Below are 18,597 nucleotides of genomic sequence, written 5' to 3'. Positions count from 1 at the left end.
ATCTGTATATTCTTCTGGATTTTCTGTGTAGACAATCATATGGCCTGAAAATACAGGTAGTTTTTTTCTTTCCAGGTTAAAAATTTAATTTTCTTCATTTCTTTCTTTCTTTTTTTTCCTTTCTTTCTTTTTTTTTTTTTTTTTTTTTTTTTGTTGAATGCGTGTTTTTTTTTTCCCGGGGTTGGTGTGCGGGGGAACAATCTTGGGTCACTGCAACCTTCACCTCCCGAGTTCAAGCGATTCTCCTGCCTCAGCCTCCTGAGTAACTGGGATTACAGGCACCCGCCACCACACCTGGATAATTTTTGTATTTTTTTTTTAGTAGAGATGGGGTTTCATCATTTTGGCCAGGCTGGTCTCCAACTCCTGACCTCAGGTGATCTGCCTGCCTCGGCCTCCCAAAGTGCTGGGATTACAGGCATGAGCCATTTCGCCCGGCCGATTTATTTCTGTTATAGGTTGAATGATATACATTTCTGATGCTGTGCCACTGCACTCCACTGCACTCCATAACCTAAAAAAAAAAAAATGGCAATTTCATATGTATTAGCCTAACACATTACCTAGGACCTCCAGTGGCATGTTCAGTAGAGACAGTGATAGAAGGTACCCTTGTCTACGTCCTAACTTTGATGGAAAGTGCTTCCCAAATTTTATTATTAAGTATGATAATTGCTTTACATTAAAGAAGATAGGGCCAGGTGTGGTGGCGCACACCTGTAACCTCAGCACTTTGGAAGGCTGTGGGGAGGATTGCTTGAGCTGGGGAGGTGGAGGTTGCAGTGAGCCAAGATGTTGACATCGCACCCCAGCCTGGGTGACAGTGAGAACTTGTCTTTAAAAAAAAGGAAGCTGGCTTGCTAATAGTGCATTATCTGATGTTGACTCTGCCCTTGCATTATTGTAATAAAACCTAATTCACCACAATGCATTATTTGTATTTGTGTGTGTACATTGCCGTATTCGATTTGGTATTATTTTATTTAAAATTTTGGAATTCATGTTCATAAAAGTTAGTAATAGCTAACATCTATTTGTTTTTCTATGTTCTGGGTATTGTTAAGTTAGTTTCCTTGAGTTATTTCATTTCATCCTAGAAGGCTTATTGTAAAGGTTATTTCCCCCTTTATCTACGAGGGAGTTAAGGCACAGTGAAGGCAAGTTATTTTCCCTAAGGGAACAGGGAAGATAAGCAGTGGCAGCAGGAGTACAAATCCGGATTGCCTGGCTCCAGAGGCCGAGCACTAAGCACTGCCCTGTGCCCTCTCCCTGTGACAAAGACTCGTCATTCAGACTGTTCTACCGTGAACTGTTCTTGTACATCCTTGTTCCAGTTTCGTACCAAGACTATATTATTCTCGATAGATAATTAGATCACTCTTCTTTTTCCTTTATTTAAAATAAACCTATTTCATCCTATCACCTTTTGCTAGCCTGATGCCAACAGTTTTGCAGTGGCCTCCAGGTTTTACAGCATTTGCAAGCTCCTGTCCTGGGGATATTGGGGAGGTATACATCCCATAAAGCCAGAGATACAGATCACAGATCAGAGCAGACTCCCCCACCCTCCAGCACCCTTGTTTTTTTGTTTTGTTTTGTTTTGTTTTTGAGACGGAGTCTTGTCGCTCAGACTTGAGTGTAGTGGTGTGATCTCAATTCACTGCAACCTCTGCCTCCAGGGTTCAAGGGATTCTCCTGCCTCAGCCTCCCAAGTAGCTGGGATTACAGGCGCCCGCCACCACATCTGGCTAACTTTTTTGTATTTTTAGTATAGACGGGGTTTCACCATGTTGGCCAGGCTGGTCTCCAACTCTTGAGCTCAGGTGATCGGCCCACCTCAGCCTCCCAAAGTGCCGGGATTACCGGCATGAACCACCGCACCTGGTCAGCATGCTTTCAAGTACTGGGGTCCACCCAACCCCCCAGCTTCCAGCTAGGAGTCATTTGGTCCCTTTATCCCAAAGGACCTGCCACTGTCTTCGGTTTCCAACGCCCAGCAGGGTCCAGGCTCTTCAACCTCCAGCCACTTTGTATTCTTTTCTGCTTTTCGTTCATGGAGATAAAGATTAACTTATTTTTCAGACTCGGTATGTCTTTTTTATTTACTTACTTTTTTATTTTTATTTATTGAGATGGAGTCTCACTCTGTCACCCTGGCTGGAATGCAGTGATGAGATCTCCATTCACTGCAACCTCAGCCTCCCGGGTTCAAGTGATTCCCCTGCCTCAGCCTCCTGAGTAGCAGGAACTACAGGTGTGCACCACTATGCCTGGCTAATTTTTGTATTTTTAGTAAAGATGAGTTTTCGCCATGTTAGCCAGGCTGGTCTCGAATTCCTGACCTCAGGTGATCCGCCTACCTCGGCCTCCCAAAGTGCTGGGATTACAGGCGTGAGTCACCACGCCCGGCCTTTATTTACTTTCTATATCTCACCTATTACTGCTGCAGTTTGCAGAAGAGAGGATGCCCTCAACCCTAACTTCTCCAAACCATCCCAAAGGGGACGTCTGCTCCACGTCAACAGTGTTGTTGTTTTTAAAGACCATCTGTCTGTCTACATGCCAGATGATAGCAAAAGGATGTCGAGGGAGCGATATGAAAGCAAGCCTGAGAGTCCTGGAGAGAAGGTGATTGAGCTGCCTTCCGAGGTGGTCACTCCCTCAGACCCTGCCCTTCCTGCCTCGTTCCTCCAGTTGTCATATTTGCTATTGGGGCCCTCACGGGGGAGGAGGTGAGGCTGGACTGGGAGGGAGATGGAGAAGCTGCCAGAGGTTCTTTGGGATCCAGAATTGAGGCAGCAGTTCCAGCCAGGTCTGGAGGTGTGAGCCGCCCCCCAGCCCCCAAGGGAAATGTACTGATTCCAAAACGTGGCGAGAACTCCCTGGTCGGGAAAAGGAGGTGTTTGCTCCCTTGAATCACCTGAGCCCAGGCTGGAAAGCCCAAGGGGGAGAATGAGGCCAGCTCACTCCAGCTCCATCCCCTCCCTTTAACCCTGAGCTGGTCAGCCTCCCAGACTCCAGTCCCTTTTCCTAAGTGCCCTCCCTACAAAGTCTGCACAGAGCCGTGCTCGCTCGCACCAGCTCACCCTGTACTGTCTTGTCTTTCAGCAACCCCATGGGTTTGAACTTGAGATGATTCATTTTCCTAAAAGCCTCTTTGGGCTAAGGGAAGGCATGGGTGGCTCTGTGAGTTTTGAAGTGAGGGCTGCCTCTTCTCAGAGCTGCTGTGAGGGCCGGGGACACCCTCCCAGGCGGTGTCTGTGGGCTGGACAGCAGCTTTGCTGGCAGCCTTGGTCATCCCCACTGGTCTGGGAGGCTCGGGGACACCAGCTCCTACTCCCGATAGGGCCAAGGCACCTTCCTTACCTAAGAGCTGACTGTCTTGAAGAATGGGCACAGAGAAGCCAGCAACCTGGGCGGTGTAGGCACCCGGGAGAACATCTGCAGCTCAGTCTCAGAGAGAAGTCTCCTCCAACACAGCTATTGTAGAGATGGGGAAACGGGGCCCAGAGGGAAGGGGGTGTGCCCAAATCACCAGCCCTGGAATGTTTTGAGCTTTGGGGGTGGATCTCCCAGGAAACATGTTTTATGGCACCGCCGCCTCTGGTCACCCACCCTGAGGTGTGGCGGGCCTGGACAGACAGCTTGACTGAGGGCCAGGCTGGTGAAGCCAAAACTACCACTCAGGAAGGAGACCCAGTCCTTCTCTAGACACAGTTCAAATGTGAGGACTCCCTTCTTTGGGTCTCAGTTTCCCCACCTGAATTCCAAGGACCCTTCTAGCTCCTACACTCTGGGCCAAGCATTTCCTCTGAGCCCCAGTCAGCCTAGAGGACCAGGGCTACATCTTCCTTGGACAGAGACCCACCATAGGGGCAGCAGGAGGTAGGGGTGGGGGTGGGCAAGGTTCCTGAAGGCAGGTGGAGCTGTCATCAGAGATGGTGTCCGCAGGCAGTGGGTGTGTCGTGGCTCTGCTACTACTTGCTGGGTGACCCTGTGCCATTTCTTTCCCCACTCTGGACCTCAGTTTCCCTATCTGTTCTATGAGATGAGATGCCTGCCTACGTATTTGGGGCTTGGATGTGTGTGTGGGGCAGTTGCAGTGTTTCTTAGGTGTGGTCCTGGGGCAGCCTGCACCACCCCATAGAGATTTCCGGGCCCCACCCTAGGCTCACAGGACCGGAATCTCCGAGAATGAAGCCTGGGAACTTGCATTTACACAGACATCCGGGTGATTCTGACATGATTGAAAACGCACTAATAGTATGTGGCAAGTTCTTTATAAAAGTTAAATTCATAGCTGCCTTTTACTAAACATAAACCTCACCTTCCCTTCCTCAGTGAAGGACACACACCCCAGTTGAAAGTCACTGTGCCTTTCCAGATGCAGAATCTCACCTTTCCAATAAGATTCTGTTAACTATTGCTTTCTGTAGTTTGTATTCCAAAACAAGGGGAATAGCTTTCCATTTTTTCAATATAAATGTTGAAGTCGGATTTGCTTTTTCAAACTGGACACACACACAGTTTAGAATTTCAGCTACGGCTTCCTCTCAAATTATCAGCCCATTTCTGCCAGGGAGCAGTTTTTCCAGACAAGACCCTGGACAGAGGCTGGTGGGGCCCCCTCCTCATCAGAATCACTAGATCATGACTGACCCCTAGAGGCGGCTTCTCTGCTTAACTGTCAGCCCGTGGGCTGGGATGTGACCCCCAAAGCTGCAGCAGAAGCTTCCACCCATCCTGGGCCCCCCTGTCATCTGTGGGGAAAGGCCTGTTCCTTGTCTTCTGGGCCCAGCCGGCCTCACAGGCATTCTGCAGATTGGAAAGTGGAAGCATGTGCTGTGCTTGGCTGGGCTCTCCTGTGCCCCTTTTTGGGGTGAGGCGGAGTGCATTCCAGCCCCAGCATCCCTGCCGTTTATTCCCACTCCTCATCCCCACCCCCATACACACTCACAAGTACAAACACAGGCACAGTCACGGGCACACACCGCCCTGGACAGCACCATTTCCAGCCTCGGCGGGGCAGTCTCCTTACAGGCAAGTTAATGAGGCACTAAAAAAGGCTCAGGGGACAGGGAGAACCTCTGTCAAGAAGAGGTTCCTAGACCCGGTTCTGCCTCTGACTTGCTGGGGGTCCTGGAGAAAGTTGCTTTCCCCCTCTGGTCTCAGTTTCCTCAGCTGAGAAATGGGGGAGGGGGCCAAATGGTCTAAGGTTCTTTGAATCTCCAAGTCAGAGCCCATAGCTGGTGGTCAAGATGAGGGAGAGGCCCTCAGGGTCAGCCGAATGCCTGAGAGGCAGGACAGGCCCAAAGGTGAGCAACCTGAGCACATCAGGTGGGCTCAGAGCTGGTGCATGAGCCCCACAGCCTGCAGAGCAGCCCGGGACTCGGGAGCCCGCTCACACCAGCCCGGTGGGACTGTAGAGATACGGGTCCAGCCTCTCCTACTGTTGCAGGGCTGGGGCTAGTAGCTGCAGATTCTGACCCCACAACTGCCTTAGACATGCCAGACACACCTATGAAATGAGCAGTCAGTCCAAATAGATGCACTAAAGAAGGGCTGTGGGATGGACACAGACAGGCTTCCAGGGTACTCGAGCAGCTGGCCTCTGGGGTAGCAGCTCTGGGTGTGAGAGGCAGGACTCAGAATCTAGGCCAAGCCTCCACAGGAATCCCCTCTGGAGAGCCCGGGCACTCTGCAGGAGGGGCAGCAGGCAGCAGGTGCACCAGGAGCACGTTTCACAAGGTGCCCAATATTGCATCTCCTCAGATGGGCAGCAAGTTGGAAAGTGGATGCAGTAGGCAGGGTGGCGGCTGCTCCCCACGGCCAGGAGTCCAGCCCAGCACCCACCTGAGTCCGCCTCTGTCCTGCGAAATTGGGTAATCCGTGCTCTGGGTCCTTTGGTCCTACCCACAGAGGGAGGGCTTTGTGGCGACCAGGTGAGCTGGCCCTTGAGGGAGGATGTAACCAACTCCTGAGCCTGGCGAGCCAGGCAGCCCCTCGCCAGCATCCCCACCCCCACCTCTCCAGCGCCCTCATTCCCTGATCCTCCCATCCGATCCCCTGCCCCAGCAGTTTTCTCTGCTCACGCTCATCCCTTTTCCTGCTCCCAGGCTCGCCTGGTCAGTGTCCTTCACTCTCCTCTGAGTCTCCCTCTTTCCAAGCCACCTCCACTCTACTTGACATTCTCCCTTAAGACACCAGAGTACACAAGCTCAAGTCCTGCACTCACCTTTACTCCCCAGGCGTGGGAGGGAGATAACATGAACCCAAACGCCATGGCAAGGGCTCTGGGGGTATGCAGAGGGGCAGATACAGGCTGTGGAAGCTCAGGACTCCTGCAGGAGGCTGCATTTCAGCTGGCTATTGAATGTGGCTCCAGAGCTGGCTCTCCTTGAGCTCCAGACCAGGAGCCAGCTGCCAGCTGGACCCTCCATTTGGTGTCTCAGGAAGCACTCATGGGTCTAACTCTGAGCAGAACATCTCCCACATCCAGTCCCTGTCTCTTCATAGGAAAGCACCACCTCCAGACCCGGTTGCACCACACCCACATTTGAGTCAGAAGCTCCTGCCCACTGTGGCTCTGGATGAGCCAGTGCCAGGAGGAAAAGAGCTCTGAATGTCCAAACCATGAGTTTAGGCTCACCTCCAGCTCTGAGGCTGTGTGGGCAGAGAAGGAGCCCTAGTCCAGTGTGCTGCAGAAAGACCAGTCTGCTGTATGGCACATGGATGGCGGAACAGAGTGCAGGTGGGCAGAAGGTGGACAGGGCAGGGGAGGCAGGGACATGGCTGTAGCCGTGGAGATGGGAGGACAGACAGGACTTGGTGGCCACTTGAATGAACCAAGGGGAGGAGTCTGCAAGAGACACCCAGTTTGGCGTATCAGATGTGTGGAAGCGTGGGATGCTGTTCATTGATCGAGGGAGGAGGAGGAGGAGAGGTGTGGCATGGGAGGAGTAGCACAAGGCGTTGTCGCAGATGTCATTTGAGGGTTCCCAGGAGGCGCCAGGCCCATAAGCGCCTTCACTGCTTGAGCGGCCCTCAGGTGCACCGGCACTCCCTGGCTCTCAAGCTCCCTTTGTAGCTGTCAGCTGCAGTGGGGGACAGCTGCTCAAGGGTCCAGCATGTCTGTGTGTTTACCCAGGGGACTGCCGAATGGCCCATGCCGAGCAGAAGCTGATGGGCCGACCCTCTAGACAAAACCCGTTACAACAACCTGATCGCCCGGCTCCCTCACAGCTCATCTCCACATGGCCGAAGCGGAGCTCTCCCTTGGTCATCGGTTAGTAGGTGCAGAGACACGTGTGGCTCAGGCTCAGGTGAAGAGGCAGCTCACGCCCAAGCCCCCAGGCAATCAGTGTCGGAGGAATGAAATGACCAGAGTTGACTTAGACTCACCAATACATGGGAGGCTGAAGGAAGTCCATGAGGTTTATAGGTGTCAATATTTAATGAGGTCATGGTTTTGTTTAAAAGAAAGAAGCAGGGGGTGAGCAGGATCACCCACTGGCTAGGCAGCCAATGGGTCTGCATAGACTCTGCTCGCTGAGTCTCCAGCACGACCATAAGCTTCTCCTCCTCATCCTCCCAGCCCCACCTACTCTCTCCCAGCTTGCTCAGCAGGTGACGCCCACCCGGCTCCCTAGTTGTTGGGAAATAAAGAACAGACTGGGAGCAGTGGGTGGGGGCCCAGGTATGGGGAGGCAGGACCCCAGGCAGTGCAGCAGCCCTACTGTAGGCCAGGTGGGTGGTCTGGAGGGAGTGGGCATGTGCTGCATGGAAGGAGGCAGATGCAGCTCCCGGGGACACGTCAGGGTCTCCGTATGTGGACGGATGTGTGCAGAGGTGGGTGCTGGGGAGGAGGTGCAGGGAATTTCTCAGCTTCTCTCACTGCCTCTGAGTTAAGGAGATGTCAGGGGAGCCACTTGGCCCCTGTAAGCTAACACAGTGTCCCCCCACAGGGGTTGAAGCCCTGGGCGGCTCTGAGGGCAGTCACATCAGTGCAGGCTGTAAAGCCAGGGAAGGAGAGGTCACCAAGGGTTGACCCCTCCTCTGGCCAGGTGGCTGCCTTCTGACACAGCCTCTCTCTAGCTTTTGGTGGCCCCGCAGCCTGTCAAACCTACAGCCCTCAGAGGCGGCTTTGGCCAAATGAATGAGCAACTCCGTCTCCCGGAGGAAGCACAGCTGAAGGATGCGGGCCCAGTAGGATTGTGGGTCTCCGCCCCTCTCTCCACTGTCGGACCAGAGAAGGGGGCTTTCCAAGCCAGGCTCCCGCAGGCTGGGGTCTGAGTGTTACATCCAGCTATTGGCCTCTTGCTTAACAGAGTGAGCCCAAGCTGCTCCTGTGCAGCTGCCACCCCTAGTGACAGTGAACAAACGAGCGGTGACATTTCTGATGGTTGGGGATACAGGAGAATGATTAGGCTGTGGGCTGCTGGAGCCAGGAAGGTGTTTATTTTCAGGAGTTTTATTTTATCTATTGACGTGGTGGGAGGGTTATAGGCACAACCAGTTTAAGGATGGAAATTTTGAGAGAGCAGGCAGGGACTTGGCGTGCTGGAGAGTAAGGCAAGCAGGCTTGTCAAAGCAGCTTTTGGGAGGCCAGAATCACCAGCACCAATGTCCTCCAGCACGTTCATCCCAGCTGCTGGGAGTGCCAGACAGGGTTAAAGCCTAGGAGAACTTTCTGGATGATAGGAATGTTCTATATCTTCAAAGGAGGTGGGATACATGGGTAAAGCATTTGTTGCAACTGATCAAAATGTAAAGAAACAGATCTGTGCATTTCACTGAATATAAATTATACACCTCAAATTAAAAACATTTTTTAAAAGACAGATGGGTCAGATGCAGTGGCTCACTCCTGCTTTTAATCCCAGCACTTTGGGAGCCAGGGCAGGTAGATCACCTGAGTCAGGAGCTCGAGACAAGCCTGGAAAACATGGATAAATCCTGTCTCTATTAAAAATACAAAAATTAGCTGGGCATGGGGGCACAGGCCTGTAGTCCCAGCACTTGGGAGGCTGAGGGCAGGAGGGTGGGCAGGGTGGAAGTTACAGTGAGCAGAGATTACACCACTGCACGGGCCTGGAGCAACAGAAGCGAGACTCCATCTGGCCAACAAAACAAAACAAAGTGGAAACAAAAACAAACAGAAGGACAATTGAAGGTTTCAACTTACACTAAAGGCAGAGTAGCTTGTTACAGGTTAACCTCCCACAAAGGCAGTTAGAGAAACTGGACAAAAATGTGCCCCCACCAAAACAACTGTTTGAAGGTAATTGGAGACCTCAGTCAGGACTTGATGACCAGGCCTAGGAGGAGGTGACCCTGACAGTCTGAGTGCTTTCCCACATTTGGTGATTGGTGAACAGTAGAGGGCTAAGAGGTTAGAAACTGAGTCTGAAGTGGTGGTTAGAGGCTGGAAGCCCTAGCTGAATATTTGGCACTCATAGGGCTGAAATGACCTCATGAATTTGGGTCCCAGTAAGGAGTTGGGACCTTGGTAGAGACCCTGGAAGGGTCACCCTAGGAGTCAAATGAATAAAAAATAGACCAGCCGTCACAAAACTAAAGCCTGCTTTGGGCCAAGCCAGTCCCCAAACTTCTGCGAGAAGGTGATCTAAACACTCAATTGTGTGCCATAAAGTCAAGTCAGTACTCTCACGGAGGCAGATAAAGTTTACTAGCAACGCCATAAGACAAGACAACACAAGACTAAACAGAAAAAAAGAAACAGCGGTAATAGAAACATACAGGTAAGGGAGGAAACTTTTTTTTTGGAGGCCAGTCACCAAGCTCTGTCCTGAGCTTGAGTGCAGTGGCGCGATCTCAAGCTCCACCTGGCCTCCCTTGCCCCTCAAGTCTGGTGATTCTCCTGCTCAGCCTCCCAGTAGCTGGGATTACGGGCACATGCGCCACCATGCCGGCTAATTTTTACGTGGCCAGAGCTGGTCTGGAACTCCTGACCTCAGGGTGGTCCATTCACCTCGGCCTCCCAGTGCTGGGGATTACAGATTTGAGCCACTGTGCCTGACCAGTATTTTACTTACAATTTAAAATAAATAATTTTTTTTTTTTGGTTTGGGCTCAGACTATATTCTAAACAGTCACATGACGTGACTCTTCTCCAGGTAGCACTGCGGGTTTTATGTTTATTGTTTTGCCTTCTTGTCATGTGCTTTCGGTAGATGGCAGCTTCCAGGTGCTCCTAAGGGGCCAGGAAAGAGAGTGAGGGAGAGCCGCGGAGGCTGCCAGGTCATCCCCCTCCAGGGCCTCACCCTCATCAACTCCTCAGCTGGTCTCCTGCAACTATTGGGGGCCACCTGCGACTGGCTGGCTTTGCCCTGGGCTTCCTGCTGCTGCAGCTGGGCCAGAAACCTCCCTTCTCAGAGGCCAGCTGCTGATAGGCGGCCAGAGCCTGCAGGGGACCCAGGGAATGGTCTCGCTGCTGCTGCGGGCCTCTGAGCCTCTTGGCTCTTCAGCTCCACCTGCAGGATAGGCGTCAGGGTAGGCAGTGGCTGGCTTCCAGATTCTGGAGCCCATAAACCCGCAAGGCTCTGTTATCTGCCAGGCCCCTATACCCTCCATGGCCACCTCCACCCATGCCTCCCAGCCTCATCCACCCTTCTTCCATTCCATTATTTCCTTCCTTCCACTAAGTTATTCCATTAAGTCCACTGTCTCCAGTTTCCCCCTGCTCCCCCCAAATCCTTCACTCCCCCCCAGCCTCTCCTCCAGTTCCTGCCTCCACTCCACCATCTTCTCCCTCCTCCCTTCCACTCCACCTTCTCTTCTCCTCCACCACCTCATCTCTCCTCCCTGTTCCTGCCATCTTCTCTTCCTATTCCCATCTCCTCCTGCTCCACACATCTTCTCCTCCATACCATAATGCCTGCTGCTCAGTCTTTCTTCCTACTTTCTACATTATCATCTCCTTTCCATACTATCGCATCACGTCTTTATCATCACGACTCCGCATCTTTATGTCATCATAGCATCGTAACATATCCACGTCATGTTTATATAATCACTCCGTGGCTGTCATCATAGCATCACGTCTTTATCATCATATGTCATTTTGTCGACTGTCATCATATCGTATTTCTTCATCATAACCATCTGTCATTTATCATCATGGCATCCATTATCTTTATCATCATATCGCCAGCATAACCATCATAATACATATCTTTATCATCACTGTCCGTTAATGTTTTGTCATATCGGTAAATCATTTCATCACTTGTCCGTTGTCATTTATCATCATAGCATCCATCATCATCATCGCGACCGTCTTTATATCCTTAATATAGCATATTTTATCTGCATCCATGTATTTTATTTCTTAGCAATGCGATGATATATACGTATTTCATCATGGTTCTGGCATATTTGTCATCATAATACGTAATGTTTGTCATCATAATCGCGTTTTTTTTCATCATAATAAAAGATGTTCTGTCATCCGCTCACCTTCTCCCTGCTCCATTATTTTCTCCACTCCCAGCCTCTCCTCCAGTTCCTGTAGCCTCACCTCCTGCTCCTGCATCTTCTCCTCCTGCTCTCGCAGCCTCACTTCCTGCTCCCGCATCTTCTCCTCCTGCCTCCGCATCTTCTCCTCCTGTTCCTGCATCTTCTCTTCCTGTTCCCACATCTCCTCCTGCTCCCACATCTTCTCCTCCTGCTCCTGCATCATCTTCTCCTGCTCCCATATCTTCTTCTCCTGCTCCCGTATCTTCTCCTCCTGCTCCCGCATCTTCTCCTCCTGCCTCCACATCTTCTCCTCCTGCTCCCGCATCTTCTCCTCCTGCCTCCAGCATCTTCTCCTCTGTTCTGCCCTGTTCTTTATACATATCATATGTTCTCCTCATATGTTTTATCATCATAATAAGTAATGTTTATCACTCCTGAGTTGTGCATGATATAAACTACTTCTCCTGTATCTTCTCCTCCTGCCTCCACATCTCCTGCTCCCGTATCTTCTCCTCCTGCTCCCGTATCTTCTGTTCCTGCTCCTGTATCTTCTCCTCCTGCTCATGCATCTTCGCCTCCTGCTCCAAATCTTTATAAGCTATAATACATCTTCTCTTCCTGCTCCTTCTCTTCTCCTCAGCTATCTCTGTGTCTTCTGCTCATAATAAGTAGAAATGTTTATCCTGCCTCCCAAATCTTCTCCTCCTGCTCCTGCCTCTTCTTCTCCTGCTCTTGTATCTTCATTTCTTCTGCTCCTGTATCTTCTCCTCCTGCTGTTAAATCTTATATCCTGCTCGGTGTCTTCTCCTCCTCTTTATCACATCTTTATATTTCATATCCTGCCTCTTTCTCACTGTCGTATCTTCTCCTCCTGCTTGTGCATCTTCTCCTCCTGCTCCTTATGATTAATCATCATAATAAATGTATCTGTCATCATAATAAATTGCATCAACTTCTCATCACTGTCACTGTATCTTTATTCCTCCTCCTTGTCTTCTTCTCCACCTCCATCTTCCTCCTGCCTCACCTTCACTGTTATCCTTCCTCCTGCCTTGTCCATCTTCTTCTCTGCTCCATATCTTCTCCTCCTGATCCTTCCATCTTCTCCTCCTGTCCATGTCTTCTCCTCACCTCCAAATCTTCTCTTCCTACTCCCTGCACCCTTCTCCCTGCTCCGTATCTTCTCCTCCTGCTCATGCATCTTCTCCTCCTGCTCATGCATCTTCTCCTGCCTCCACATCTTCTTCTCCTGCTCCAGCCTCTTCTTCTCCTGCTCCCGTATCTTCTCCTCTTGCTCATGTATCTTCTCCACATCTTGCTCCCTTATCTTCTCCTCCTGCCTCCACATCTTCTCCTCCTGCTCCCGCCTCTTCTCTTCCTGCTCCTGTATCTTCTCCTCCTGCTCCTTTATCTTCTCCTCCTGCTTCCACATCTCCTTCTCCTGCTCCTGTATCTTCTCCTCTATCTTATATTATATTTCCTTAATAAATTGTCTTTATATTTCCTTAATACATCTTCTTTTCCTGCTCCTGTATCTTCTCTTCCTGCCTCCACATCTTCTCCTCCTGTTGCTGTTTAGGCTTGGTTCCACAACTAGTTCTCTCTTCACCTGGGCTTGGAGCTTGGCCGGACACACTCTGCAGCTCCTTGCAGAGTGGTGGCCATCCTCACTGCAGCTGCTGCTGGAATAGTGAGTGTTAGTTGAACTCAGAGACTCGTGGGTAGTCTTCAATTGTCCCATCAGTGGTTTCATATGATCATGTTTAATCTAGTTCTGTTCCAGGCAGGGCCCCACTTTGTAGATTTTTGGCTCTAGGGGATTCTATGGGACCAGAACAAGGACCCCAAATTTTCTAGCTCATAGGCTGGAACCTCCCCATACCCTGCATAGTCCTACACCATGGTCCCAGCCGGACGGGGATCCCACAACCCCCGGGGCTGTAGCTGCTTGCCTGTGGCAGCAGGAGCTTGGCCTTCTCCAGCTTCCTTTTTAGCTCCTTTACGTTGAGCTGGATCTCAGACTTCTCAGATTCTACAAGTCGAAATTTTTCTTGTAGTTCGGCATTTTTCTCCTTCAGCTCATCATTGGTTATGCTACGACCAGAGGCAGTAGATAAAGGAATGAACGAAGAACAGAAAGGACCGCTTTGGTGATCAACCCTCTGCTTTCGCCCCACAACCACAGAATCGAGAGACATTCAGATGTGGACCCAAAGGACTCCCCATAAAGGCCTAGGTCAAAGTGCCAGAGTTGAAGGCATGAGTGGGTGCCAGATTCTACCACCTTGCAATCTGCTGGCACAGCCAGCGCTAGAGCTGTAATAGAGCGCCGTCTGCAGCTCAGCTTTCTCACATGTAAGGATTCGTATGGTATGAACCTGGGCCTTTGGGAGAAAAGACAAGCAAGTGCTGAAAGAGAAGCAAAGAAACCTTCTCCAGAGGACAGGAGGGAACTTCACACCTTCCACTCACCTCTAGCTCCCTCCTTAGGGCTTCCTGATGTTGGTGGCTTGCCTTCTTTTCCTATAGAAAGAGGAGGACAGAGCTCTTACTAGGGGGAGGCAGAGATGGCACAGCAAGAGACATGCCCCCAGAACACCACCACTGCCCCAGGACAGGCCCACCCATGGGACCAGGTTATCAGGGACCCTGTGTGGACGGGGTGGGATCCGGGGGGTGAGCCTTCTTCCCCAGGCTGGGAGTGGGCGAGACGAGACTGGGGCCTCTACGGCTGAGTGCCCCCCAAACCCAGCAGCCATGTGAGCAAACAAAGAAATCACGTTACTTCTTCCAGCTGGGCTCGGTTCTGTTGTTTCTGTGGGGAGAGTCAAAGGAAGGTGACTGAGGGTGGCCCCTGGACTCTATTCCCCAGGCCAGGAAGCGGTAGGCAGGGGCCAGGGATGGATTTTAAAGGCAGTTCTCAGACCCAATGGGAACACGAAGCTGGTAAACTCTCCTCAACTCCCAAAGAAAAAGGACTTGGGTCTTTGTTGGTTTTTGCCCACAGCCACAGAACTCAAAGTCTGAAACTAGATTCTCTCAAAAAGACAGTCACAGAAACGTTCAGAGATGGAGTGTGAGCAAGAGCCCACCCTTCTGCCAGCTTGTGATTTAGAAAGGTGCATTCATTCAACAAACATTGACTGAGCACATATGGGCCAGGGACGGTTCTTCACAGCGGGGATATAGGACGGAAAAGGCAGACAGGAGCCCTTGGTCCCGAGGTTTCCATTCTAGTGGGCCTTTAACTCTCAGGACTCTCAGAGCTAACAGACACCTCTGATACTCTCTAACTCTACCTCAGGAAATGCAAGCCCGAGAAGGAGAGTTTACAGCAGGCCCTGGACTAGGGATTAACATAAAAATGACAATGACAAATCTCATTTAAACTTCACAAAGGTAAGTGAAACAATACGACTCCTATTGCACAGATGTGAAAAGAGAGGCCCAAAGAGCTCAAGAAGTTTGCCCTAAATCATATTCCTAGCAGATGGAGAGGATTCAAACCCAGAATTCTTAACCAGTACCTGGCAGTTCTTCCACAATCTTAATTACCCTCCACCCCTTGGGCCCTCTGACCCCAGGAGCCTGGCCAGCCAAGACTCACATCCTCAGGTGAGTGGCAACCACCAGACGTGGTTGTCTCAGGGTTAGCACCATTATTTATGTTCTTCTTTTTGGCATTGGATGCTCCTGTGCCAACACTAGGGTTGGCCTGGGGATGATAGTCTCTCAACTGTGGAAAGGAAGAGCAGTGATACTCATGAGAACTAGAAACTCCTACAGTCACATCCTGCTTTACAGTTTCTACAAAATACTCTTATACACCATCTGATTTAATGCCACCAACAACTGTAGGAAGTGTTGTCACAATCATTTAGTGACTGAGAGGGATTGATACCATGGTTGAACAGAAGGCAATAATGGAACTTAAACTCAGTCTTCTGACTCTGAGCTCTGGGATTTTGCCACAAATTGGCAGCTGCCAGGGACCAAAACCAGAGGCAAAGGCAGAAAAGCAAATATTAAGTAGGCAGGAACTGTACACCGTGTGGTTTAGAGTCATACACCCTCACACGTCTGTTAGTGTGAAGAAGTGCACCACTACCTCTCAAAATTTTATATTAGTGTATCCTCATGGCAGAAGGCAGCCTTTCTGTGAAATCTGGGAATTTAACAGAAAGAGGACAACCCAACCCTCATTTCAGAGAAAAGTCTTGTATACTCTTATAAATCTATGTGACTGTCATCCCTAAGTACATTAATGTTCTGTGTCTCAATAGACTCAAAGGAAACTGATGCTTCAGAAAGATGCCCCATATTTATCCTGTGGCACTCAAAGTACCCCAGGTGGAGATGAGATGAGGAAGATTCAAGCTGTCAAGTTCAGTTTCCCAAGATCTGTTCCACAGAAGATAGGCAGATTTAACTCCAGAAACCACTGACTGAGGAGCACTCTGGTCCCAGAAAATGGAGAATTCAAGTCTGAGGTGGAGAACTCAGAAACAATGTTAAAGTCTCTCTGGAGAGTAGAAGCCTGGGAGAAAATCAAACTAAACCCATTCTCCCGTTGCCACCCAGAACACTGTCAATGTGTTGAGCTCATGGGGGAGGTGAAGGCTTTTCACACTGTCAACGTCTGTGTTAAGGGAGTAAGGCAGCCTGAAACCTCTCTCTCTGAGGTCCCACAGTCCCCAATCCCCTTCCAGCTGGAAACCTGTGCTACAACCAGAGGAACCAGAAATGGGCAAGAACACTTAGGGGACTGGGTCCTAAGACCAAAGGCTGGTCTCATGGCAGTAATGACAGTTCCTAGAGGGACTGCGACATCACTACATTCCACTCCTCGGTGGAGTGGTGGGGGGTACATATGAGTGCAATGCCCAAGTTGCCACTTTGAGATTGGGGATGGGGTCACAGGATTGGGACCCAGGTCCTTGGAGATGCAAGCCCAAAGAGCCCAGGGAGGTCAGGCTGTGGGTGGCGGGAGGTGAGGGCCGAGTATGGAGCGGGGAGCCCCAGGAGTCACCTGCCCAAAGTGACTCTGGAGCAACCAGTGAGGGCAGGTTCTGGGGCACCCAGGTCCTTGGAGACGTGAGCCCAAAGAGCCCAAGGAGGTCGGGTTTGGGGTAGCAGGAGGTAAGGGCAGAGTATGGAGTGGGAAGCCCTGGGAGTCACCAGCTCAAAGTCACCCTGGGGTGACTGGTGAGGGCAGGGGCAGGACTCATGAGGGGGTTGGGCTGGCTCACAAGATTTTGGTGTGGGGAGCCCAGAGACACTGGGGGGGTCCCAGTCCAGTGTGCCTCAGGAGTGGCATGGACTCTGGCAGCAGTTCGGCTGTCAGAGGGCGCCTGGGGCTGGGTGGGGGAGCCACAATCTGGTGCATTTTACCTTTTCCTTGGCCTTGGCCAATTTTCTCTGTTGGGTTTCGTTGGACATCATGGGACAGGTAGGGAGGTGGGGTTGGGGCCACATCAGCATGATCCAGGCGAGGACAACTATACACCTCCAGTCACCTACCAGGTAGCTGTGTGACTGAGCCAGAGGAGGCATAACCAGGGCCACACTAGAATGCAGAATAGGGGTGTGGCCTTAATGCTTCAAGCCCATTGGTCAATGAGAAAGATGAAAGGGAAAGGAGGCGTGGCCAGACAGTGGCCTGTCATGAAGGACCTGTACTGTCACAAGTAAATCCCCCATGTAACCACTGTCCCCTCCCACTCCAGGAGAGGGGTGGGCTGGCTTTCACTTTAAAAACTTTAAAACTTTATTACCTCAGTCGAGGTACAAATCCTATTACAATGGAAATTTTGTAGTGTGCTTGATGATTGATAAAGCAGACTGTATTATCCAACATTCCAATAAGATAATATAATCACAATGATTTATTTTTTTTGGAAAAATTTTCTCTTTTTTTCCTACATTATTATTAAGTTTTTTGTTTTGTTTTGTTGTTGTTTTTTTAAAAAAAGAAACAAGTCTAATATCTTTAAAAACACAAAGCTTTAGAGCCAGGCACGGTGGTTCATGCCTGTAATCCCAGCATTTTGGGAGGCTGGGGCAGGTGGGTCACCGGAGTTCAAGACCTGCCTGGCCAACATGATGAAACCCTGTCTGTACTAAAAATACAAAACTAGCTGGGCATGGTGGCAGATACCTGTAATCCCAGTTACTTGGGAGGCTGAGGCAGGAGCATCCTTTGAGCCTGGGAGATGGAGGTTGCAGTGAGCCAAAATCATGCCACTGCACTTCAGCCTGGGCTACAGAAGGAGACTCGTCTCTAAATGCATGCATGCATGCATACATACATACATACATACACACACACACACACACACACAAAGCTTTCCATTTAATAAGCACTCAAAGTTCTTTACAAGTTAAAACAAATACAGGACCCTTCTAAAGTAAGGCTAAATGCTAAGTGATGGGGGAGAGAAAAAGGACATAAATAACTCCTACTCTCATGAGGTTAATCACTAAATCCTATTTTTCTAGAATCACCTGGCCTCTCTAAGCCCTGCAAATGAAACTGAATTTCTCACTTGATACTTGGCTATGACTTGCAATCATGAAAACCAAGAATTGTGCTATGTCACTGTGTATTGCTGGTTACCTGAATTCCGCATTAGCCTGGGATCAAGGGTTGAGTTTTTCATGATTTGCTCCATTACCTGTGTGCTTCTTATCCCAGACCAAACTAAGCTTTTTTCTAGAGTTCTATAATTTACAGTTAGTAGATAAGAGTGGGTCTCCAAAATATAGTCTCTGGACCAGCATCACCTGGGAACTTCTTATAAATGTAAATTCTTAGGCCCACCCTAGATCTGATGAATCAGAAACTCTGGAGTAGGGCCCAGCAATCCACGCTGCAATAAGCCCTCCAGGTGTTCAGGAACCGCTGGCATACAGCAGGTAGAAAAATGTGTTTCCTTCTGTAGGTCCAAAGCCAGGGATACTATATGTTCTATCTCGATATGAAACAATGACATGCAATTAAAAGACATAAATCTCCTTCCTACTTTCACCCTCCAGCCAATGTGTTTTATTTTTATGAGTTGAATAAGAAAATAAGTGGCAATCAGAGATTTCATCTAAAAAGTATATTTACAGATATCA

At 50.1% G+C, this 18,597-nt stretch overlaps 2 pseudogenes; one reads left to right on the top strand and one right to left on the bottom strand.

The window, feature by feature from the left end:
• The first annotated feature begins 2,320 nt into the window (after window positions 1-2,320).
• Window positions 2,321-6,373, top strand: LOC101018951 (annotated as a pseudogene).
• Window positions 6,374-7,942: 1,569 nt separating this feature from the next.
• LOC101001552 lies at window positions 7,943-17,408 on the bottom strand (annotated as a pseudogene).
• Window positions 17,409-18,597: the final 1,189 nt, after the last annotated feature.

This window comes from Papio anubis, unplaced genomic scaffold (genome assembly GCF_008728515.1).
Source record: "Papio anubis isolate 15944 unplaced genomic scaffold, Panubis1.0 scaffold249, whole genome shotgun sequence".
Classification (NCBI taxonomy): Eukaryota; Metazoa; Chordata; class Mammalia; order Primates; family Cercopithecidae; genus Papio; species Papio anubis.
This window is presented reverse-complemented; position numbering and strand designations above follow the sequence as displayed.